This window comes from Manis javanica, chromosome 11, assembly GCF_040802235.1.
Source record: "Manis javanica isolate MJ-LG chromosome 11, MJ_LKY, whole genome shotgun sequence".
Classification (NCBI taxonomy): Eukaryota; Metazoa; Chordata; class Mammalia; order Pholidota; family Manidae; genus Manis; species Manis javanica.
In genome coordinates this window covers 117,231,540-117,256,041 of record NC_133166.1, presented here as the reverse complement: position 1 = coordinate 117,256,041, position 24,502 = coordinate 117,231,540, and the positions used below count along the sequence as shown (strand labels likewise).

The window sequence follows — 24,502 nt, the reverse complement described above, 5'->3', positions numbered from 1 at the left end:
GCTCTTTCAGCCTGGCTCTTTCTCATCTTTCAGGTCTCAATGAAAGTATCACCTCCTCCAAGAGGCCTCCCCTGACCACCCAGCTGAAGTGCCTCCCACCCTGTTTCTCTTGTCACCCTGTGTATTTCCCTTGGTCCTGTAATGATCTTGTTCTCAAAGTTTGCTGGTTTATTGCCAGCATGGCAGCCTATGGGAGAGGACCTAGCTTGCTTTGTTTATTCCCGCACCCGAGAGGCCAGCACGCCCTGCACCAAAGAGCTACTGTTAGCGCCATTCATTCATTCGACAGACGGTGATTCTCCAGTCTGGTAGCAATGTCTGGAGGCAGGGCTGGGGGGATGGTGGCAGCTGAGGACAGGTTGATGGAGGGTCAGGAGGAGAGGCAGTGCTGAACCCACAGGGACCAATTAGAGGATTGTGGGAGGCAGGACTGGATTGGGCATGGGAGCAGTGTCCAAATGTGGCTCGATCTGGTCAATGGAAGGAGCACTTTGTGAGGAAACAGTGGGGGCTCCAGCCCCCCAACCCTCCTGCTCCTGCTACCTTCCACCATGGCAGGAAGCTGGGAGGCAGCTGTCCCTGTGATTCCAGAAAGGGTGGCAGAAAGCCAGGGCCTCCTCCCGGACTTGGGCGAGGTGCTATTGACGTAGCTCAGGCCTTTCATGCACAGATGGGAAATTGAGGCCCCAGAAGAAGGGACCACATAGCTGAACCTCCACCCTTTTGGCTTTTGGAATATGTAGTGGTATACTGAGGCCAAACAGGCATTTCCTCCTTCTCAATAAGGACAGAAGAATGGGTGAAACCACCTGCTGCTTAGGGGCTGTCAGTTAGACACTAAGAATGACTTCCTCAGAAACGTGGCCCACCAGACACAGCCTGGTCAGGACTGCCTCCTCTGGGCAGCCTGTGGCAATGGCCCCTGGCCCTCGGGGCTCCCAGGACACGAGGCTGGGGAGTAGCTCCTTCAAGGTCACTCTGCCAGGAGGAGGCGGTTTTGTTGGGCTCTAAACCCAGTCCTCCTCCAGTGGGGGTGCCAGGAAGCCCCTCAGGAGGGCCAGGGCCGATGAGGGTGAGGAGTCCCAGGCCCTGAGGGTCCGGGAGCCCAGGGCGTGCCCTGCCCTGTCCTGTGGGGACAAGAGGGGCCCCCAGCCTGGTTTGTGCCCTGGCTGCCTCAGGGCCCCTGGCTGAGGGTCTCTCTTCCCTGCCTTCCTGCCCTCCTAGCCGGGCTCCTCCCTGAGGAACGGGGGACAAGGGAGGGGGGGGTTGGAAGAGGGGGGGAAGGAGGGGGGGCTAGCAGCCACCATTGGTATGCGAGGCTTGCCTCAGCCCCTCCAAGGCCCAGCCTCTCTGCTCAGCTCTTGAAGAATCCCTCCTCTCCTGGCGTGGTGGTTGCTGGGCAACCCCTCCTAACGGCACCTTCCCCTCCCTCACCCCCCCTCCTGGGCTCCTCCCAGCACCCAATCTCCGCAGTGTACCTAGCTCAGAACCTGCCAGGCCTGGCTGTACCTGTGCCCAGCAGGTGAGGGGCCTTGGGTGCCCACACCCAACCGCAGCCCTGGAGCACAGTCCCGTACCACCGGGACTTCGGAAGCGAGACCCCAGGCTCAGGGCACCCCCTCCGAAGACCCCCACTGCTGCCCCCACCGAGCCTCAGTGGCTTCAGCTGCCCGGAGGTGTTGGAGCTGGTTGTGGGGACCAAGAGGACCCAAGGGGGAGGACCTAGGAGCTGAGTCCCTGCGGAAGGGGCTGCCCCAGGCCTCAGGACCAAGGCCGCAAACTTGTATTGGGGCAGATATGGGAGTCAGTGAGGAGTACAGTGGTCTGCAGGGGGCAGAAGAGCCCAGGGCTGTGGCAGCCCAGCAGAGGTCTCTGAGGCTCCAGCCTCAAATCCCCGCAGTCTCCACCCCTCCATCCCCCGCCATGCCCCCAACTTCTCCCTCCTCTGGCAGTCGAGGGCCCTGCCTTCTGGCTTCCCAATACCAGGGGATGTGCCTTCTCTTTGCCCCCCTCCCCTGATCAGGCCTGAGCCTCTGCTTCCGCTGTCCGCAACCTTCTGCCTGGGCGCTGCCCGCTGTCCACCCCTCTGACCCTCCACCTGGGTGCTGCCCGCTGTCCACCCCTCTGACCCTCCACCTGGGCGCTGCCTGCTGTCCGCCCCTCTGCGCCTTGGCACATGCTGCCCCCTCCACCTGGGCTGTCCTTTAAGACCCAATTTCCACCTCCTTCCCTGAACCTGGGATATGTGTAACAGGTGAATGATAGCCAGAGTCAAGAAATGTTAAGTCGCGGTAAAAAGCATCGCCTCTGCTGGGGACAATGGCCTGGCGGGGGGAGCGGTGAGTGGGTGAGGGAGCTGGGAGGGGAGGAGGAGGCAGCCCTGGGTATTTGGCAGAGATGGGCGTGGGGGGTGGTGATGTCATTTCTGGGGAGAAGAGGAGGCTCCCAAGGGAGAGGAGGGCCCAGCAGAGACAAGTCTGGGCAGCAGCCTCAGCCCTGCCAGGGCCCGGGAAGGCAGGCTGGCATGGAGCTCTTGCCCTCTGCCCAGGCCAGTTTTGACTCTCTGGCATCTTTCTCCCTGCCCACCCAGGGGCTTGGAATCACAGCTCAGGCCTGGTCTCCCCCTTCACCTCCCCTTCAGCCCCAGCCTAGTGGCTGGAAGCATGTCTAGCCCTGCTCTGAGCCCCTGGACACATCATGTCGGGGCAGTTCCCAGCTGTAGGAATCGCTGCTGGCTGGGGCAGCTCTGCCACCGCTGCCTTGTGGGGCAGTTTCAGTTTGATGCTCGTGTAACGTATCTGTTCATTCATTCAGCAATGCCTGGCTGCTCTCCAGGACTGCTCTCGGGACCCTCTGGCAGGTGCTGGGGACATGCAGGGCCCACAGCAGGCCCAGGCTGTGTCCTCAAGGTGCTCTCGGTCTGCTGGGAGAGACGGATGCTAAAAAATCACATATCACTGAACATGGACTCCATGGACTCTGAGTTTTGGCCATTATTTTATGCACTATGGAGGAGGGAGACATGCCACCAGCCACACCCTGATTTCTGAGATGGTGAAGTGTTGTCCAGTAGAAGAAAACTGTAGTCACACAAATTACACATAATCACAGACTGAGTTAAGTGCCATCAAGGAGAAGCTGAGCGATCAGAGAGAACGAGGTAACCCCACTAGGAAAGGTGGGGCTTGGGGAGGCCCCTCGGAGGGCAAGACTGTCAAGCCCTGAGCTGAGGGGTGAGAAGGAGCTGGCTTTGCCCAGAAAGGTGGAAGAGTGTAGAGAAGCAGGAACCCAATTTTAGAGCCCGGGGTGGGCAGAAGTGTGCCCAGAGGCAGGTGAGCGCCGAGCAGTTGAGTGGGCGCATCCCCGCCCCCCAGGCCAGCTGCGCAACTGTGGCCCCACCTATTTCCAGGGCCTGTCCTTGGGAGCGGCTAACTTTGTTCTACCCGGCTTTGTCCCTGGCTTTGTCCCTGCCGTGCCTGCTCCCTGTAGCACTCTACCTGGGACTTCCTCCTGGGCTGCAGGTAGGGGACTTTGCTCCCTGCTGTGCCTGACATTCTGCACTGGGGCCCATGCACTTCTCCTGTACCCTAAGCTTGTGCTTATGGGGAGAGCCCCAGTCCTCTGGGCTGCGCAGAATGGAAAGGTTTGGGGCACAATGGTGGGAAGGAGAGCAAGGTAGTGTTACCACTTGGAGCAGAGAGGGTGCTGGGACTTCCTGGTGAGGGCAGGTATGCCTGGTCAGCAGTGCACAGCCAGCCACCCAAAGGCCAGTGCCCACGATTCATGACACATTGAAGGGTGCATGGGGACAGCACCAGGGGGCCATGGTTTGGGAGCCAGATGGGGCAGGTTTTCAGTGACTGTCATTCTCTGGAAAGAGGACCCTGGGGATCTCGAAGGGCAGTGATCTCTAAGACTAAGAACCCAGAGATGGGGCAGAAAGGTTAGGAGGCTCTCTGGTTCCAGGTGGGGGGCTGGAGGTCCACCCCTCACTCACATGATGCCCCATCTGGGGCCTATGGGGGAGGCTGAGCCTCTAACTCTCATGTGGCCAGCTGAAGTCCAAGGTCATACCCTCTGAACATCTGCTCTCAGCCCTTTCAGTGGTGCTGACTCTTGACACCTGCTCTGGGGGGCTTCATTCCTGGATGCCCAGCACAGAGCCTGGGGCTAAAGGTCCCTGCGGATGCCCACTTACCATCCAGTGGGACAGACCCTGCCTGCATCAGGTCACCCCTCCCCTGTCCCTGGCCCAACAGGTCCAAGTAGGACCAAGGGTGGCACAATCTTGGTTGACAACAGTCTAATAATGGTTCACATTGTCACAGCACTTCACAGTACACAAAGCACTCTCCTGTCGGGACCTCATCAGACTGCCACACTAGCCCTAGGAAGTCTGCGACAGCACCATTAAGATGAGAAAATTGGGAGTGGGGAAGACTAGGCTGGTGCCTGTGGTCACCAGCGAGGAAGTGGTGAGGTGACACGCGGAATACAGATGTGGGGGGACTCCTGTGAGGGCAGGTGAGTGTCAGGGGTTGTAGGGTGACCTTGGCTGCCTGGGGTAGGACACTGCCTGGCTTACTGTCGCCCTGGGCGCAGGAGAGCTGAGGCTGGGCAAGCCCGAGATTGAAGCCACAAATTGTCCCTGGGTACTTGTGCTGCCGCACACGGAGAGCATCTCACTGAACACCTGGCTCGAAGACTGGCTCAGTCCTCCTGGGCCAGGACCCCTGCCTTCACCACCCACTCCTGCCCTCGGGGGCCCCACCACACACAGGGACTCAGCAAACGTTTGCTGAGTGAACAAGTGATCTGAATCTTATCACCAACTGTGGCCTTGCTGTCCTCACACTCCCTTCCTGGCACCCTACTCCTTCTAAGATAACGGCTAGACTCTCCAGGCCTCGCTGACATCCGTCACCCCATCTGCCACCATGGCCCCCCTGACTCCTACTGCCCAACTCTACCAAGAAGTCCTCATCTCCAAACCCTGAGCTCTTCCATGTCACGGCTCCTGTGAACAAGCTGCCATGAGCTTCCAGAATCTGCCCAGAACATTCCTCCTGATCCTCTAAGACCCCGATCAAGAGCCACCTCCCCTTGGAAGCTGTCCTTGGATATCAAAGCTGACCTGGCCCCTATGTCCTGGGGTCATGTGGTAATGATGTCTGTCTCAGCAAGATCCTGCTAAGCCGTAACTGTCTAGGTTCCCATTCCCTCCAGCTGCATTTCCAGCTTTGCCAGGCGGGGTCCAGCAGGGACTGATTCACTTTGGGTGTTTGGTGCCCAAAAAGTGCTTGACCATAGTGGACCTGCATAAATATTCCCTGAAATGTGTGCAGCCACCAGGCATGGCCGAGCGACTTGTGGTACATCACCTCGAAGGAATATCATGCAGCCATTAAAACCACAATTATGAAGATGACATCTTGGTATCTCAGTGCAACATGTCAGATACAGCTCTATGCATGTCATCCATTCCACTCCGAGGCACTGAGATCGTGCTCTGTGCCAGGCTTGTGCGTGGCATGGGGACAGCAGGGATGGAAAGGGGTCCCTTCTTCAAGGGATTCAATGTGGAAGAGGAGGAAGACACGCACAGAACTCCTGAGCAACGTAAGTGCTGCCGTGGAAGGATGACAGAACCCCAGGGTCCCCGCGTCCATCTGGGGGCCTGGACAATCCTGAGAGGGAGCAGAGGGACAGGGGCTGTTGACGCCACGGGGCATTGGCATTGTGGGTGATTTTTCTCTTTATGGTTGGTATAATGCTGTTTAGGCAATAAATAAAAATTGGGAGGAAAAAAATAGCTGTTTGGTGAATTGAGTAGAAAGTGGGAGAAGGAAAGGAGGGAGTTAAAGGGAGGGAAATGGGAAGGGAGAGGCCAGGAGGGCAGAGACAGGGGTGCTCATGCGGGGACAGAGGCCATAGCTCCTGGGTGGGGGGCAAAGAGGGACTGGAGAGCACAGGAGGTCGGGGAGGGAGTCCTGTATCTTTCATGGCCACCTCCCTCAGGAAGAATCCGGGAGGGCATCCCAGAGGAGGGGTGGCCAGGCTTTGAAGGAAATCAAAGAGCAGGGGGTGGGACAGTGGGTGGGAGGTGTGGGGATGGGTCTTGGGGGAGGGGTACCAGCCAGGCTGCAGGGATCTGGGTGTGGATTTGCCAGCAGTGGGGTCTTGGGGGGTTTCTAGGCAGAGGCAGAGACTTGCTCAGGGCACCTTCCAGGGAAAAGGATGGCAGGACAGGATGACTGAGCTCAGAGGCAAGGTCTGCCCAGATCAAGGGTGGGCAGACGTATCCCAGAGCGCCAAGGGCCCGGACTTTGCAGGCTAAGAGGAGGGAGGTCTGGTCCACCCCCCACACCTCCAACATGAGACCTCACGCACAACAGGTGCAGACATTTCCTTTGTTCTTAATGTGTGCCAGTCACTGCCACAGCTACCTTCCCATGCAAAGTCTCCTCTGACCCTCATGCTAATCCTTGGAGGTAGGTTATTAATGCTCCCATTGTACAACTGAGGACACTGAGATTTGGAGAGGTTAAGTAACTTGCTCAAGGTCACTGTAGGCTAGTGAGGGGAGGGGCGGGGCTGAGGCTTGCTGGCTGCTGCCCCCTTAGGCAGTTGGGTGGGGCGCTGCACGGGGAGGGACTGGTGTGTAGAGCAAGGCAGGTGAGGGGGTCCTCTTTGGGCAGGGGCGCCAAATAGGGTGGAAGGGATTCCCTTGGCACGCGGAGTAGATGGTGGTTACCTGTTTGTGAATGAATGCACGGGTGGACGGATGAATGAATGAATGGACAGCTGGAAGGATGGATGAATGAGTGGGTGCAGGAGGAGGGGTGTAAGGAGAGAGCGCTTGGGCGAGAACCCCTTTCTCTTTTCCCCGCCCCGGCGCTGGAGGCTGGCTTAGGGAACCTCCCTCCTCGCCCCCAGGGAGGCCGGCTCCCCAACCTCCTTCCTCCAACCCCCCAGCCATTTTAGCCGAGGGCAGGGGGAGGGGGACGCGAACGTCGCTTCTCTTGGGCTGGGCCCGAGTCCCCGCGCGGCGGCGCAGCCTTCCGCGCCGGGTCCCGCCAGCCTGTGCGCAGCGCGGCGCCCCCGCCCGCGCCGCCTCCTCCCCGCCCCCCGCCTCCCCCTCCGCCTCTCCGCTCCGCGCCTGCACGCACGGCCCCCGCCGCCTCCGCTGCCGCGAGGGGAGAGGCGGCCGCACAGCCTGGTTCCCCGCGCCCTGCTCGCCGCCGCCGCTCGCACAAGCCCCGCTGCTGGCCCTCGCCCCACCGAGCGCACCCACCGGCGCACGCACCCCGGCAGCCGGGTGCACCCCAGCGCACGCCCCCCGCGGTTCCACCGGGCTCCCGAGCCGGGCAGATGCGCCGCCGCGCGCCCCCCCGCCCCGGGCCCGCCACCGTGCTCCGCCACGCGCGGGGGGCGCCTCTCCCGGGCCCCCCTGGGTGCCCTGCGGCTCCGGTTCTCTCCCGCTCCTTGGAATAACCCCTGAGGCTCCAGCCGTCGTTGCAAAGTTTCCCGAGGAGACCCGCCTCCCCGGCCGCTGCGCAGGTAAGGAAGGATGCACGGGGCGGGGGCCGGGGTCCGCGTGTGCGGGACGGGGCGCCGGGGGCAGCGGGGCGAGGGCTGGGACTGCACGGAGGCGTCGCGGGATCGGGTTGCGAGGCTTTGCCCGGGCGCCGCGGGGTCCGCGCAGCCTTTGGGGTTTGGGGTGGGGGGCCCGCGAGTCGACAGCCCAGCGCCGGTGGCGCCGGCCCCGCCGCGGAGAGACGCGGGGTGCGCGGCCGGCGGCTCCACTCTCCAGAGCAGAGGCTGGAAAGGGCGGGGGCTCGGCGGGAGCCCCAGCCCGAACCCGCGCTGCACCCCCAGGGACTGGGCCGGCGGGTTCCAGCCCCGCACCCGGGAGCTGGAGGGCTTGGAGCTAGCGGAGAGAGGCAGCCGGCCGGCCCGGGCGCCGCGCTCCTGTCCCCACCAGCCGCGTGAGTCACGGTTGGAGAGAGGTTTTATTTTTAAACGACTTGAAGGGGGCCATGAGCAGCCTCCCACTTCCCTCCCTGTGCGCGCTGTGGACTGTCGGCTCTGCGCGGGGCAGGGGGCTGGGGCGGTGCACCTGGCTGCTGGAACGGTGGGACCGCCGGGCTGGAGGCCTGGGGAGACGCGCGGTGGGCTTTCCACCCGAAGCCGGAGGCCTGGCGCACGCCCCTCCTCGCGGGGACTGGAGGCCGAGGGGCGGAAGGCTGGGGAGCGTTGCTGCCCAGCTGCAGGGAGCCGCGGATGATGAGAGCTCTCAGAGGAGGAGAAAGTTGTGGAGCAGCGACATCAGGGAGCCGGCTGCCCCAGGCCTCCAGGGGCCCTGGAGCGCTGCAGGGCTCTCTGGGGTGCGTGGTTTTAAGAGAATACAGCCCAGCTGGGGTGTGCCAGGCCCCTGTGGCCCAAGTCAGAGCCCTAATGTGAATAAGTAAAGCCTAGGCAGGGAGCAGGGGTCCGGGGCAGCAAGGTCCTACCTGACCCACTCTGGCCCCTGCGTCCTAAGGGAGGACAGACACCAGCCTCTCCTGTCCCCCTCTCCAGGTGGTCTAGGGGTTAGGGAGGAGGCTGCCTGCGTGGGGGCACAGAGCCCTGCAGGATACAGGATGCCCCAGGCAGAGGGATGTGGGCTGGGCATCCCCCTTTCTGCCCAGCAGCCGTTGGGAAGGTGGCCGTGCTCAAGGGTTCCAGGCTCCAGTTTCTGGAGTGAAAGCCAACTGCATCTCTTCCTGCCGGCCCCAGGAGGAGAGCGCAAACATCACCTGTCAGCTGGTGCCGATTCCGTGGGCGACTATTCAGGGCTTCCTCAGAAGTTTAAAATGGAAATGGCCTGAGCTGCCAGGGCCTGTGCCCAGGAGGGGATGCTGCCCAGCTGGGTGGGCAGCGCCGGGGGCCCTTATAGGTCTGAGGGCAGGAAGAGCCCGGGGCCTGTCACATCCTGGCTGGAGGTCCAGCCATGAGCAGGTATGAGAGCAAAAGAGAGGAGGGCAGATGGGGGAGTGGATGGGGGCGGTATGTGGGGCCCTTCACCCCAGCACTGTGACCGCACAGACACAGAGACTAGGCACTTCTGTAAAAAGCTCCCCCCACCCCCCACCAGCCGGAGCTCAGGCCAGGCACGCCCTGGGCTGCTGCAGCCAGCAGCGACTTCCCTAGACCTCCATCTGCCTCATCCACCACTACTGATTACAAGTCCCTCCAGGGCTGTCCTGCCCCAGTTTCCCTTGGTGAAATGTGGTTGACAGAATCCCCCTCCTGAGACTGAGTTTGAAGGGAACAGGACTGGGTTATAAAATGGGGTGAGCTGGACAGCTGTCCCATTCCTGAGCTGAAGGGTGGGGTCCCTAATGACTGACAGCACCTGCAGAAGCACTGGAGGGTTGGGGAAGGACAGATGCCCCCAGCCAGGCTGCTGGACTTTAGCCTGATGCTGATCCTCATTGGCAGCTGAACCCGCCCCGTGTCCCCCTCACACCTCCTCTGAGGCCTCCCCTCGAAAGTCCCTGGAAGATGCACCCAGCTTGTTTCTAAAGAGGTGATGGGGAGGGCTGCTGCCCCCCTATGGCTCGCCTGCTGTCAAGGCTCTACGGAGGGGTCATGAGCCCTCAAGACCCGGCTCTGTGGAGACTAATGCCTGGTGGTCGAGCCTTTATTGTCTCCTGTGTGACCCCAGGCCTGCAGCCTCTGGGGACCCCAAGTCCTTGTCTGCACAGGAGAACACAGCAGCCATTCCACCCTGTGAGAACAAGTGGGCACCACTGAATGTGGGGGAGCACGGAAGGGAGGTGTGCAAAAGGTGAGCAGGTGGGGTCTGAATTCGCTTTCACGTCAGCTGAGAGAGGGACCCAAGCTCCAGGCAGACCTCAAACGGTGGCATCGAAGGACAGAGAAACAGGCCTGGAACTGGCTGACTGCCCACAGAAGCCCAGTGCAGGGGCAATTGTCAAAAGCAGCATATGGTCCCTGGGGCCTGTCGGGCAAGGCCCCTCTGCTCGGTTGGGCGGCTGGAGGCATCAGCAGAGGCAGGGAGCTAGGGAGCTCAGCACTGGGGGGATGCCGGGCAGGCTCTGGGCCAGGGGAAGGGGCAGATGGCTCAGGAGGGGCGGTGAGCAGATAAAGGCCCTGCCCTGCGGCATGGATGGCCCCACTGGGTGTTCTTTGGGAGTTCAGGACCTGCTGGCAGCTGCCACCCCAGTCAGCCAGGCTGCCCTGCAGTTAGGGCTGAGAAATGGCCTCATCCCAGAGATGGGGCCTGTCTGGGCTGGGCAGGGTTATCTGGGCCAGCCCTGTGCCCCATTGTTAGGGTCTTGTGGCTCCAGGGGAGTTTCCCTGCCTGACCTGCTGACCTTGAGCAAATGACTAGATCTCATTGGGCTTTGACATTCTCATCTGTAAAGTGGGGTAAGAGCAGTGTCCACCTTGTGGGTACCCACCATGGGGTGATCCATTAGAAGCTTCTAGCATAGAGTTTATGCCTAGCAGTGTGGGGTCCCCTGTGGTCCCCACCCCTGGTTCAGCTGGGATGAGAGGACTTTTAGCTTCTTGGAGGGGCAGGAATGACTGACTCGGCCACCAAAGCCTGTTCCTGCTGGGATTTTACCACCTGCTGGCCGGGGATGGCGGTTCCAGCGCCTGGCCCCCAGGAATGACAGGACTGTCCAGAAGCAACAGGGCTCAGACTGAGGGGTTCTTGCTTGGGGCCCTCACTGCATGGGGGGTGTGGGCTATGAGCACGTGTGTGTGGACAAAGGGGAGTGTGAGGGGTGTGAACGAGGCTGGAAGTCCTGAACACAGGTGGAAGGGGGTGGCAGGGAGGAGAGGGGGCAGCCCCAGGATGCTGCCCCCAGGAGAGGTGGCCAAGGCTCCGGAAGGGTGGGGCTGGCTCAGACCTCAGGTTTGCTTGCTGCCCCCCTTGATGCACAGCCCTCTGGGTGGGTTTTCGGGGTTCTGCTCCCCAGAACCTAGGTCGTTTTCCCGGCGACACAGTTCAGGCTTGCTCTGGCTTTGCCAGGGCATGAGGCAGCTGCCTGCTGTCCCCTGCCACCAGGTGGTCACTCTGAGAAGGCTGGAGCTGGGAGGAGTGGACTGGATGGCTGGAGGAGACAGAGGAAAGGACAGTGTGACCCCAGGGTGTCCCTGCCACGCTCCACACCTCTCACCCCAGCCTGGCATTCCCTAGCAGCAGCTGGAGTGGAGAGAGTTCTTCGGAGAGAGGCTGTGTTTGTGCAGGCCTGTGTTTGCCTGAGCGGCGAGTGGATGCCTGTTTACTGCTGCCCGAGGCCCCCAGAGCCCGGCTGCTCCCTGGGGTCAGCAGCTCTGCAGATGATGTCAGCATTTGGGGGCCTAGACTTGCCTTGTGGAAGTTGCTGGATTCACCTTAGCCCTGGGTGTTGAAACTCCCTCCGTGGGCTTAGTTGTGTTCCCTCCCACCCCTCCGAGTTGGGGCCAGTGACTGCGACCATGGCCGAGGGGTGGGGGGAGGACGGGAGGTCGGCTCTCAGCATTGCTGGTGGGTGGGGTAGGGGGAATCTGGCACCCCTGACTCCCTGAATCTCTTTTGTCTTTCCTTCTCTCTCTCCTTCCCTCTTCCTGCTTGGTTGTTCGTTCATTCATTCATTCTTCAATCATTCATTCACTGGATAGATGTTGAACCCCAGTGATGGGCCAGGCACAGTGCTGGGCAAAAAGGGAGAAACAACAGCAGCCCTAAGTCTTGCCCTCAGGGAGCGTTCATTTGGTGGAGGGTGTCAGACATAACTGGGTCCCTCCCCTCCCACCAAGGAGCCTTGGGCTCTGAAGGCAGCCTTGGGAGGCCGGGTGACAGGAGCCTACTGGGGGCTGGGTGTTGGGGAAGTGGGTACTGGAACCAAGATGTGTGGGGGATGGCAGGAGTCAGCGAGAAGACACAGGAATGAGGGGCCCGGTGGACAGAACCATCAGAAGGGGCTGCAAGCAGCCCCCTTGGCAAGTGTGAGATGCGTGGAGGGGCGCAGGGCACATGCAGACATCTGGACAGGGTCTGTCTGTCTCCGTCTCTCAGGACTCCTGGGGCTGCGTCACAGACCATCTGCCCATCGTCCTGGGTGGGCCCCTGGCAGGGTGGGCTTCCTGGACCCAGGCTGGGGTGGGGTGGGGGGGCAGGCAGGGCCCCTGTCCTGTGAGCTGTGTGCCCGCCTGCGAGGGCAGGCCGATCCAGCATCTGCTGGGCTGGAGGGAGGCTACCTGGGCTTGTTTGTGATGGGCAGTGGCCCTGGGGACACTCAGGGCTGCTGGTGATGAAGGATCATTAGAAACCCCCTCCTGACTGGACTGGCCCCCGGGGCTGGCATGGGGCGCTGGGCAGAGCAGGGTAGGGGTGAGGGAGGAAGGGCCCTGGAGGCACCAGGACCTAGCTGTATAGGCCTAGCTAACCACTAGAGGACACTGCCTCCCAGGCAGAGAGCCGGACCCAGGCATCCGGCAGCCCTGGGGCCCAGGGGCGGCTGGCTGTGCTCAGCGGCCTTGCTGTCAGGGAGGCAGCAGCCCCACTGTCTGGGGAAGGCTTTGTACTTGATAAACCCTGGGATTAAAACCTGGCTGGCCAAGGCGCTCCTCCTGGCCGCGCCTGCCGGCACTGCTCTTGAGAAGCAGCTCTGTGGCAGCATTTTTTTCACTCCCCTTTCCCTCCTTCTGCCTGAATTAATCGTTGGCACCAGATTACAACAGATTTAGCAAACTGTAAAAAAAAAAAAAAAAAAAAAAGGAGAAGAGAGAGAGCGTGAGCAAGGGAGGGGGCCAGCTTCAGAGGAGCCGCGTCTACCTGCAGAAGCGAACTGCTCTCGTCTGACCTGCCCCCCACCGCCCCTCACTCCCCCATCCCCCCGGCTATGCCTGCGGAACACGGAACACGCCTGGAAGATGTCCTCCCCAAAGCTGCTGGGCCCTGGCGCCTGGAGGGGCTTTCCTGGGAGTGGTCTGCCAAGGGCTGCCTGGTAGAGGGAGGCAGAGTGCTCAGAGGGCTGTGGGGGCACCCAGGGCTGCTCAGGGGTTAGTGGGGGGACACCTGGCTGCTGGTCCTGAGTAGCAGCACAGCTGAGGAGGAGCTTGGAGGCCCAAAGTGCGGCAGGGCTGGCCGAGAGCGGGGACAGTGTCTATCTTGTTCACAGTGTACCCCCAGGGCCTGGATTGGAACCCAGCACATAGTAAGTGCTTAGTGTATTATAGGGTGAGCAAACAGATGGATGAATGAAGAAATCATGCTTGAACGACCACCCAGGAGGCCACATGCCCGCCCTCCTGGACCTGGATCGAACGCAGCTTCCCGCTTGCCTTTCTGAGACCTAGATTGAAACTCCACTCCTCCGGGGTCAGACCTGAGGAAGCTGGTTCCAGCTCAGGGTGCTGGTGGATCTGCCTGCTGGATCCTGAGAGGTTGCTGTGCCCTCAGGGCGCCCGTCCCAGTTAGGGTACAGGGTGGGGCTGGTCAGCCCAAGGCCTCGACTGGACTGGGGGCTGCCCCTGCCGAGTGGGGAGGCTTAGGTCCAGTTGGGGGCAGGGGTCACTCACTCAGAGAAGCTGCCCAGATGAGTTATCCGTGGCTCCAGTCCCGTCAGGGCCAGGTCAGGATGCTGAGGCATGTGTGCACTGTGCTTACCCATCTCAGGTGCTCACGTGAGCTCACACACACTCACAGTCCTGCACGCAGACCTACCCAAACTCTCACACCTAACCCTGGTAACCGGCCTCTCCCGAGCCAGCCAGAGCTGGGCTGTGAGGGGAGTGAATGCCACGTCCCACCCTTACCCGCAGGACGAAAGCAGCTCAAGTGGCTGCCCCATACCGACCCGGGGCCCCTGTGTGTACAGCCCCCGGCCTGTCCTGCCCCCCAGGGAACGGACGTGCCCTCTGCTTTCCCTGGGCCCCTCTCTGGGGAAGGGGTGTTGCAAAGCAATGAGAAGCTGGAGTTTAGCCTCTTCCCAAGCCCTCCTCCAACTGAGGGGGCCTGGAGATGGTCAGCCCTGCAGCCTAACCTCTGAGCCCAGGGAGGAGCTGGGCGGTCGGTGGGCCTTCTGTAGGCCACCTGCTTGGAGTGGGCAGAGGCGGGGCCGGCCCACGGACAGAGAGAGGGCTTCCAGGCGGGCGGTGGGGGCATCCGGGAAGCCCTTTCCTTCCTCGGAGGCTGAGTCCCTGTAGACTGCTCACCTGTCCCAGGGAGACAGACCGGCTCCTTACCCTCAGTCACAGTGGGGCTCTCTGCCTCAGTTTCCCCACTATGGCTGGCTAAGGGGCTGGACCACGAGGCCCTGAAGGGCCCAGCAAGCACCATGGCGCTGGGACTCTGAGCTCTGAGAGCCCTGTGGCTTGGACTGTCAGGAGGGCTGTGCGGCACCACGCCCCTGCTTCCAGGGCCCGCCTCACAAGCCCTGCTGCTTGTCTTCCCACTGGGACAGCAGGGTACTGAGGCACAGGTGGAGAAATGCCTTGTCCGAGGCCACGCGTGATTCAGCATCCACCAGCAGGCAGCTAGGATGTGCTGTGGAAGTGCCTGGACCCTGGAGGCTGATGGCCCTGGGTTTGAGTCCTACCTCCATTACTTATCAGTTGGGCGTTCCTAGGTGTCTCACTTCCCCTTGCTGCGCCTTAGTCCTCACACCTGTGAAATGGGATGACAGGACACACTTCCCAGGGTGAGTATGAAGACTAAATGCGACAGTGTCCACGGAAGGGCTTTGTAGGCCCCAGTAGTTAGGGCGCTCTGGCAAAATGGACAGGCTCCCCAGATGTAGGGCTGGGATGTGGACCCTGCCCTGGGGCTTGGAGGAGCCCAGGGTCTGGGCAAGAGCTGTGCACACCAACCTCCCATCCGCAGGAGCACCCCACCCTTCCTGGCAGGCAGACAGGCATGGGCATTTGTTGAATTCCTGACTGGCTCCCCCCTGGGCAGAGGTCGCCCCTGAGGTCTGCACCCACCAGGTATCAGGTGGCCAGATGGGGGTGGAGAGGGGTTTAGTTGTGACATGGGGCAGGTTGGGGTCTATTTAGCATTGGGGGCATTGGGGAGAACTGAGCCTCTGAGGGCTCTGCAAAGCAGTGGGGCTTGGGGGGCGGCAGGAGTGAGAGGGGTTAGGGTCCAGATTGTGGAAAGGGAAAGCATGGGGCTCAAATGTCCCCCTTCTACCCAGGATGTGGCCCCTTGGATGGGGACAGGTGGGACCCAAGGGGGTATTTACTGGGCACCTCTGTGTGCCAGGCCTTGGGGTGGAAGCCACACATGGGGACCAGTGTGGGTTGCTCCTTTCTATGAGGGCAGCAGAGAGGCCACTACTGCTGCCTTCATGGTTTCCTGTCTGCTTTTTGTCCTGGAGAGCCACACTAAGGACCCTGCATGCAGGACCTCCTTGAGGTTGCACAACCACCCGTTGTACAGAAGAGAAAACTGAGGCACAGATTAAAAAGTGACTGGACCAAGGCTGGGCAACCAGGATGCGCCATCTCACCCCTTTGTCCCCCGGCATGTGACTGCATGAGGAGATGGTGTCATGTCCTAGCAGTCATCACTGACCGAGACTGAACTTGCTATGCGTCCAATGGTATTAACTGGAGTCGTCCCCCAACAGACCTCTATGGTGGGCTGTTATTGTCCTGATTTTCCCCAGGAAACTGAGACACAGGTAAAGTGACTTGCCCAAGGTCACCCTGAGAAAGGGCAGCCATCCAGGCACATTTGGTCTCAGCCCCCTCTGGGTCCTTGCACATGTTTTCACAGGTTAGAAACTGAGGCACAGAGATGTCAGCTAACCCTGCAGTGTCCAGGGGTTTGTCCTGAGCTTTGTCTCTCGTGCTTCCCCACTGACCATGCTCCTCCAGAGCTGGGGACCTTCAGTCTGTCCCCTTTGGTCTCAGAAACTCGCCTCAGCCTCCTGGGTGGTTCTCTCTGCCTCCTCACTCAGCATTCCCCAGGCCCCACTGTGTGCAGGCAAGTTGCTGGCCTTGATGACATGTGATGTCATTCAGCACACGTGGCATGGGAGGAGTCAGGGAAGGGCTCAGCCAGGTGCCATTTGAGCCCTGGAGGGAGAGCAGAAGGCTGCCGAGGGCTGGGCTCGGGTGGTCGGCAGGCTGGCTGGCTGGCAGCTCAGCCGCGGGTGAGCAGGCTGGGTGGCGGGGCCTGTGCTTTCTTCCTCCCGGGAGCCCTTCTCTCTGGGCCCAGACGTGGCCTGTGACGTCAGCAGATGGCTCTCCACTGGCCCTGGGAGGAGTGGGCTGCGGTGCAGGGGCCCCGGGGGCACGAGCGGCCTGCAGTCACGGAGCAATCTCCATTAGGGCCTGGGAGCCAGTGGCTGCAGCTCCTGGAATCCTATTAAAAGCTTTTTCATTGTTCCCTGCGATATGCTCCGCTCCACCGGGACCTGGGCATGTTGATAATTTATTTGTGGAAGGTACAGGGGGCGAAGAGCACAGGGGAGGGGAGGGAATGTCATTATTTACTCAGCCGGCTTTCTGTGGCTAGGGCCCGTCCACAGGGCAGCTCTGAGTTTGGGGCGCACCATCCAGCCAGCTCCCGAGGTGGGCCTGCGAGGCAAGGCTCTGTGAGGGCACAGCACGGGCCAGGGCTCAGGGCGAGGGGAGCAAAGGCAGTGTCCTGGGGGCTCTGGGGCAGTGGGGGTTCTGAGAATCAGAGTCTCCAGACCCAGGACCTGTAGCCCGGGGGCACTCCTGGGAGCTTTGCTCAGGCCCAGACTCCCGTGTGGACTGGGGGCAGGGGTGGGGAGGGGGCGGCCGAGGCTTCCTGCTGCCCTGACTCCAGCATGGGCTGGGGGCAGTGGCAACCTTGCTGGGTCCAGAGGTGTCTCCTGGGGTCTCTGGGGTGGGGAGGTGGAGCCAGTGGCCAGGAAGGGGTGATTAGAGGGCCCCATGTCCTAGAAGCTACACAAGTCCTGCAGCCCTGGACACCACAAAGCAGGAAGAGGCCTCGGCCTCAGGGGATGGGAGGGAGTCCAGAGCTTCCAGCGCCAGCCCCTGTCACTGAGTCTCACTGTGTGCCCCTGCTTCTCCGACTGCATCTCACTCAATGCTCACAGCGCTGTGTGGGGCTCATCCTTCCCGGTGTGCACGTGAGGAAACTGAGGCACAGAGGGCCACGTCACACAGCTTCTAAGTAGTGGGGGTGGGATTTGTGCCCCAGCCTCTCTCAGCCTCCGGTGGGGGCTGCAGAGAGACCTGGCTCTCCCTTGGCCCAAGGTGAGGAAGGCCAGAAGGAGGAACAGGGGTCCCCTCCTGCAGATGCCTTCAAGGGTCAAACTCGATCGTCACGGAGGCACTGTGGGCACAGGCATCTTACCACCCGCACAGCTGAGGGAATGGGCTCAGAGAGGGGACGCATTTGCACAAAGGCGGGCAGAGCTGGATTTGCACCCTGGCTGGCTCTGGGTTCTGGAAGTGTCCATCACACTGGGTGCACGACTACCCAGGGGAGTGGGAGGTAGTCCGTCCACACCCTGGGAGGCAGGGGCAGCCCCAGCCCACGCTGGCTTTGGGACTGCGACCTTACAGGGGGTCAGACCTGAAGGCTCTGCTTGGCCCGAGTCCTCTCCAGGCACCCTCTTGACCTGCCTGCTCTGTGAACGTGACGGGAAGGGTTGGACGCTATGTCCCTCCAGCATGGATACTGCCAGACATTGAGAGAATTCACATTTAATCACATCGCTGGCTTGGAGATCGGCAATGCTCCCTGTGTTCTGAAAACTCAAGTCCAAAGGCGCCTGGCCTAGCATTGCAGGCCTTCTCTCCTGGCCCTAGTTGGTCTAACCTGCCTCTCCAGGCCCTCCCCAGTTAGGCCAGTGGGTGACGTGGCTCACACCTCTGCTGGTCCTCGTGTCCAGAGGTTACCTTCACTCCCCACATTGGGTGAACGATGCCTCCTGCATGAAGCCCTCCCTGACTGAGCAAAGGAACCAGCCCTTCCTGCCTCGCATTCCCCCAGCACTTGAATGGCCTCTACTATGATGTGGAGTTGGCTGCCCGGCCTCCACCCACCTTTACTTCTCCACCTTCCCCTCTCCAGGCCCCTGTGAGATGCTGCTTAACCAGCATCAAATCTGGGATTCATTAATTCATCCAACCAAAGCTTTGTGAGCCTGAGGTGTATTGATAAATGGCTTGCTTTTTACAGCAGCCTTGGCAGTGGGTGGCTGGGTGGCGTTAGCCCATTTTATAAAGGAGGAACCAGAGACACGGAGGTTCAGTCAACAGGCCAAGGTCACCCAGCCAGTCTGTGGCGGGGCTGTGGATGAATCCAGGTCCCAGGTGGGAGCAGTGGTGGGTAGTGATAGGCTGGACTCTGAGCCCTTGCTGCCTGCCTGGCACCAAGTAGAACATTAAATGCATGTCTCATTTGATTCTCACAGATGCCAGGGATGGCGGAGGCCGGGGGTGGGTACACACTGGGAAGCCCCATTTTATAGATAAGGAAACTGAGGCTAAGAGAGGGAGGGAAGCAGGGAGGCAGAAGCTCAGCACCACAGCGACCTCCTGAGAGCCCTGGGTGGGGGGTAGGGGGCTTTCCCCTGTCCTGTATGCCACACCCGGAACCCCCACTTTAGAGCAGGGATGTGGGCAAGCCCTGTGCCCCCTGAGGCCAGCCTGGCTCTCAGGCCTGCCGCCTGCCCTGGTCTGGCATCCTCTCCATGAGAGGAGGCTGGGGAGTGGTGGACCCAGCAGCAGGGCGGGTGTGGGCCCTGCCCCCACGGCAGCTGCCTGCCTGGCCTGGTGGCCTCACAGACAGACAGGGCTTGTGAGATCCGGGGCCTCCAGGGAGAACTCTGCTCCCGCCGGCAGCTGCTCAAAGGCCTCATTGTGGCAGGAGGGCCCTCTGCGGGCAGCTGCCCCCGCTGCAGGCACAGACAGAGCCCAGCCTTTATGCCAGTGCACTGCCCCTGCCCTGACCCAGGGTCCCCAGGACAGAGGCCCTTGTCCTCGGGAGGCTGGGTGCCTCTCTGGGGAGAAGCTGCCCCGGACCCGCTGATGGCCTAGGACGGGTGTGGTCTGTATTGCCAAGACCCAGAAACTGTCCCCAGCTCACAGAGCAGGGACCTCCTGACTCTGGGTGCGGGGATGGGGCAGGGCTGTGGAACTGGAGAGTTAATAATAATAATAACAGCAATAATAGCGACAACAGCTGCTGCCAGGGCCTCTCACTGTGTGCCAGTAAATGGCGTTTATGTGTATCATCTCACGGATTCCTCGAAGCAGCCCTATGAACTGGACAGTGATGAGACCCTCTCTAGAGATGAGGAGGGAGGCCCTGTGAGGCTAAGACGCTCACCCCACACTACGTAAGCCTAAGGGGAGCACCGGGTCCCCCTCCAGAGCCCATTCTTAGGTGCCAGGTACTGCCATCCCTGCTGAGGACCCGAATGGCCACTGCAGTGCATGGAGGCAAAGCCGCCTGGGAGCTTGCAACAGCCTCAGTTGATGGGCGCTGCAGCCCCCTGGGGGAGGCAGAGTTCATCTTCCACGCGGCCTCCCCAGCTGGGGCCTCACCCTTCAGGGCAGGTGCCTGCGCTCTGCGGGTGACGCAAGTACCCAGGGTAGGGGTGATGGTGGAGGTGGTGGAGCCCAGGAAAGGACAGATTTGGGGACTGAGCCTCTCTCACTGACATTCACTCCTGGAAGGGCCCTCAGAGATCATTGTGTTACACTCCCATAGTGTAGTCAGGGAAACCGAGGCACAGAGAGTGGAAAGGGGACTGGCTCAGGCCCCAAAGCCTTCATGGGCCTGCCAGTCCCCAAAGGCTGTACTGCTCACCAGGACAGCACCTGCTGGCCTGGATGGGGGCAGGGGGAGGGGGAGGGGAACAGCAAACTTGCTGTGTGTGCACCAGGCTCAGGACTAAGCAGATACCTGCGTAACTAATTAATGCTCACCAGGACCTTCTAAAGGAGGCACTATTATTATTCCCATGATACAAATGAGGAAACTGAGGCACCTGCCTGCAGGCCACACCCAGAGGGCAGACCCCCGGAGCCATCTAGGTCTCCTGGTGTAGCTGGACTGGCTGCGCAGCCCCACTCCCCACTGGCTGGACCCTGGCCTCCAGTTCAGACACCCTGATGGATGGTTCCAGGTCAAAGTGCCTGCGGAGGGAGGGAAGGGTTGTGGGTGGGGCCAGACGGACAGCTCAGTGTCCTGCAGGGTGGGCTGCAAACCAGCAGAGTCCATCCGGCTGCCGCGCCGGCCTCCCCAACCTGAGTAGGTTTCTCCGTCTGTGAAATGGGCACTAGAGGACCCACACGTGAAATCCTGTCTGCAGACCCCCATATTGCTGGGGCTGGGCTGGGCTGTGCCTCCCCCAACCTTGTCCAGACGTGCCCTTGAAAGGTTCTGTCCCAGACCCACACCCCACAGCCCTGGGGAGCAGGCCAAGCCTCCTTCAGAACTTGGTAGCCTGGGGATTGCTCAGAGCCAGCCTGGGCCTGGATGCTGGATTAAGAATAATTAATGTTGTTAATATTCATAACAAGTGGCCTGGTGAAATGACGAGGGTGATCATCTGCTCTTCCCTTGGGCTCTCTCCTGAGGACTGGAACCCAGGCCGATGGGCCCCTCTGCCCTGGTGCCTCCTGGTCAGGGTGCAGGTGACCCCTGCAGGGAAGCCAGGTGCTAGGCTCTCAGCTGCACCCCCCATGCCTCCCTCCCTGAAACCTCACACCAGCATAGTGGGGGGGGTGGGGGCTGATTGCCCCATTCATCACGCCAGGGACTTCAGACCCAGAGATTAAGCAGCTCTCTGAGGACCCTCGAGGGCACTGTCCCAGGGCCTGACTCTGAGTCCAGCGTTCTCCCTACCTGCCCTTATGGAAATGTGCAGGCTGCCTGCCGCCCGGAGCTATCTGCTGTCCTGTGGGCAGAGCCTTATGCAGCCCTCGGTGGGACGCGGGGCAGGCCCTGGAGGGTCCCAGCTCTGCTGCTCCCGACTGCATGGTCATGGACATTTCCAGGCCGTACCCGCTCTGTGCTTCAGTTCCCATGGGTTACCTGGAGAGGACAGTCCCCCTCACAAGGCTGGGTGCGAGCCTGGCACAGTGAAGGGTACCCAGCAGCTGGTCAGCATCGCCCAGTGGCTCCTTTCCGGGCCGCGCTGAGCCAGGTTCCAGGAGTCTAACTGGAAAGACAGGCAGGTCTGTGTGGCCCAGGGTAAATCACAGCTGCCCGCTGGGGTGGCGTGAGGGCAGGGCTGTGGCTCAGCGCAGAGGGGCTGCTGGGCCGGCGGGGGAGGGTGGTGCAGGAGGGGTTCTGACGTGAACGGGGGGCCGCAAGAGCTGCGGCCGACTCCCCTCTGCCCGCTGTCCGAGTGAGCTCCCCCAGCCTTGCCCTTGTCAGACCTCTAAGGCCTTCTTCTGTAGGTGGCCTCCCCGTCCCCTCAGTCCCCACTCCTAAGCCCTCCTCCCTCAGCCTCCTCAGGGGGACAGCCTAACACTCCCCACCGTGCACCCCAGCGATTTGGGCCTACCCACGTGGTGGGGGGGTTGACTCCACGGATGCCACACTCTGGGTGCAGCCCCCAGAGCCCTAGGTTCAAGTGCCCCTAGCCACTCATCTAGCCTCCCCTCTAGGCCTCAGTTTCCTTATCTGCAGCATGGGGCCAGGCAAGCTAAGACAGGGTGATGTGAGCAGAAGTTTGCCCCTCGTGGATGCCCAATAGGGGAGGGAAGGGGTTGGTCTCTCTGGGTAAAGCAGCTCCGAACAGACACCAGCACTGGCCCTCCAGGCACCCAACTGGGTGATGAGGTGGGTTCATGGGTCTGTAAGCCAGGGAGTAGCTGGGGAGAGGGTGGGGGACTCTGGGGGCCTGGCCTGACACTGTCAGGGTAACAGCTGCGTGGCACACCCTCTCTCCCCAGGGCCTGGCGCTGATTGAGTCTCATGCTTACAGGGCAGGGGCACCCTCACTGGAACCTTCCTTGTCTGGCCCCCCACTTGGGGCGCAGAGTTGTGGCTGAGCAGGCTAACAGCTGTCTGCGGGAGATTACATCCGGCCAGTCTGACAGCTGCCACCACCGCAGTTTCTGTGTGGGAGAGAACTCTGAGTTGATGGCTCTGTGTGCACCGGCTCTGTGCTAGCCAGACTGCCCCGAGGCCTCATCCATCGGGGGCCTGGCTGCAGCTCTGACCCTCAGGGGCTCTGTCACACCCTCACCAACCCTCTGTATCCTGAACCAATGGGCAAAGTGCCTGTGGCTCCGGTCTTACTCCCCGCCTGCCCTCCAAGGACCATGGGGCCTAACTGGGCTTCTCTGATTATGGTAACACCCCTACCTCAGCCCAAGGTCCGGTCTTTCCTCTTTGGAGGCTTCAAGAGGGATGGTGAGTGAAGGTTCTGAGGCCACTTGGTCCCCGAGTACTATGTTACATGCTTATGTGGTTCCTGCTGAGAAAAGAGGCTTTCTGGGTCAGAGGTGGGTGCTGCTCATGAATTCGGCGGGCATCTCAGGCAGCCTTTGGGGGAGGACAGCCAGGTCCCCCACCAGAGCAAATCCCTTTCTTGGAAGACGCTCCCCCTCAACGCCCCTCCAGAGAGAAGGAGCAGCCGCAGGGCCAGGGGATGGCTCCAGGCAAGCCATCCGGAGCTTCAGTTCTAAACCGGGGATGCTCAGTACCACATCTTGAAGGGTGACAGAAGCACAAATGATTGATGTGAGACTTGGGCTCTTCAGAGACTGGCAGGATGGGCTGGATCAGAGTGGCTCACAAGCCTTAACTTCTGACCCACTGCCCTGGGCAGACATGGCTAATCAATCCCAGACTCTCTCCTGATGAGCGGGGAGAGGATCTGCCTGGGGAAGGAAGGTACTCGGCACCCCAGGAGGTGTTTTGCAAATGGGGAACAAGGGCTTAGCAGGGCAAAGCAGCTTGCACAGCCACCCAGCCTCTAGAGGATTTAAACTTGTTTCTCCTGACTCCAGAGGTCTGACCATGGAAGCTGGTGGTCCAGAGGGCTCCTTGCCCAGGTAGAGTTCTGCCATAGTGCCAGTAGTGTCCTTATTGGAGTGGGCAGGCCAGTGTGGCCAGGCTTGGCCTCCCTACTATGGCCATCCCTCCCTCCTGGCCTGTTAACCTTTATCAGCTACAACCTGTCTGTGCTCTAATTACGGCCAGCCACTCACATTCTGGGCTTTGAGCTGCAGCCGAGTGGTGCATGTGAATGTGGGACTTCCAATTCCCAGCAGCACACGGAGCCAGACTGAGCCGTGTGTGGGGCCAGGGAGAGGGTCAGTGGTCACCAGGCCAGTGCAGGCTGGGGGCTGCCAAAAGCCAATGGCTGGGCGCAGGGCCGTCGGATTGGCACGCTGGGGGGCAAACGGGGGCTCCTCTCTTTGGCTCTAGGGCTGCCTCTGCACAGACTTGTGCCTCATTAGGAGGTAGTTCTGCTGACTTCCAGGTTACCCTTTTAATTAAGCCAATTAATTAGTGCCTTTAATGAAGCAGATTAGCCAGGCCAGACTCTGCAAACGGGGCTGTCACAGCCCATGGCTCCCTGCAGGTTGGAATTTGGAGGTGGTTGCTGGACCAGGCCAGCAGTCCTGGTGGGCTGAGGGGCTGGCTGAGGCTGTGCCAGGAGGTCTCTGCACAGCCACCGGCTCTAGGGTCCCTCGCTCATCTGCAGATGGGGAAAGAGACTTGGAGAGGGCAGCTGTCTACTAATGGCCACCCAGGAGCTAATGGCTGGGCTGAGGTGTGTAGCCACATTCTGAGTTCCTTCCATACCATCCTGCCCATCACCTTGGCGGCCTGGAGTCGGCTTCCTCTGTACTAGGGCCTGTGATGAACACTCCACCTAGGGCTGCCACTGCCACCTGTCTCCAGCCTAGTTCAGGAAGCGAGGCCTGGCCCGGGGAGGCATGAAGTGTCCCAGCCTTATACATGGCCCTGGGCTCCTCCCACCAGGCAGGAGAGAGGAGCCGCTGCTAGTTGGAACAGGAAGTCCCAGCTCAGAGAGGAGCTGCAGGAAGAAGCCAAGGCTCCCCCACTCCCCGCTCCCCGACGTCTTTATGAGTCAGGGACCCCACTGCTGTCGTGAAGAGGGTAAGCCCTCAAATGCACTCCTGTGCTTAGAGCGCCTGGTGGAGATGGCACCAGAGCGGGGAGGGCCTCCCCGGGGGCAGGGGACAGACGGCAGTCTGCCCCAGGAGGGCTGCGCAGTGCGGAGGCAGTCGGCTCAGCCATGACAGGGGTGACTGAGTTTAGGCAGAGGAAGGACTGCCTGACAGTGAGGATTAGTAATGAGTTTTCGAAGGAAGGCAGGGGCTACCTCCCCGGGGACAGTGCGCTGGGCAGTGGGCCTGCTCTGAGCGCTGCGGAAACACTCTGGTCCTTAAATCCACGGTGGCCTCTCCAGCAGATACCAACAAAGTGGGCCCCGGGCTCCCCGTAGGATGCCCTTTCATCCCCTCTCAGCCCAGAGACGCCTGACAGTGCAGGCCAGCA

At 61.0% G+C, this 24,502-nt stretch overlaps 2 protein-coding genes across 4 annotated transcripts in view; one reads left to right on the top strand and one right to left on the bottom strand.

Moving 5' to 3' along the window:
- MACROD1 (mono-ADP ribosylhydrolase 1) overlaps positions 1-24,502 on the bottom strand; it is a 140,500-nt gene that overhangs the window by 23,130 nt on the left and 92,868 nt on the right. The gene's annotated exons all lie outside the window — the stretch shown is intronic.
- FLRT1 (fibronectin leucine rich transmembrane protein 1) overlaps positions 7,172-24,502 on the top strand; it is a 72,232-nt gene continuing 54,901 nt past the window's right edge. For both annotated transcript variants that reach the window (XM_017677011.3, XM_036995688.2), the window contains exon 1: positions 7,172-7,560. The gene's annotated coding sequence lies outside the window, so the exon portion shown is untranslated. The remainder of the gene's footprint in view (positions 7,561-24,502) is intronic.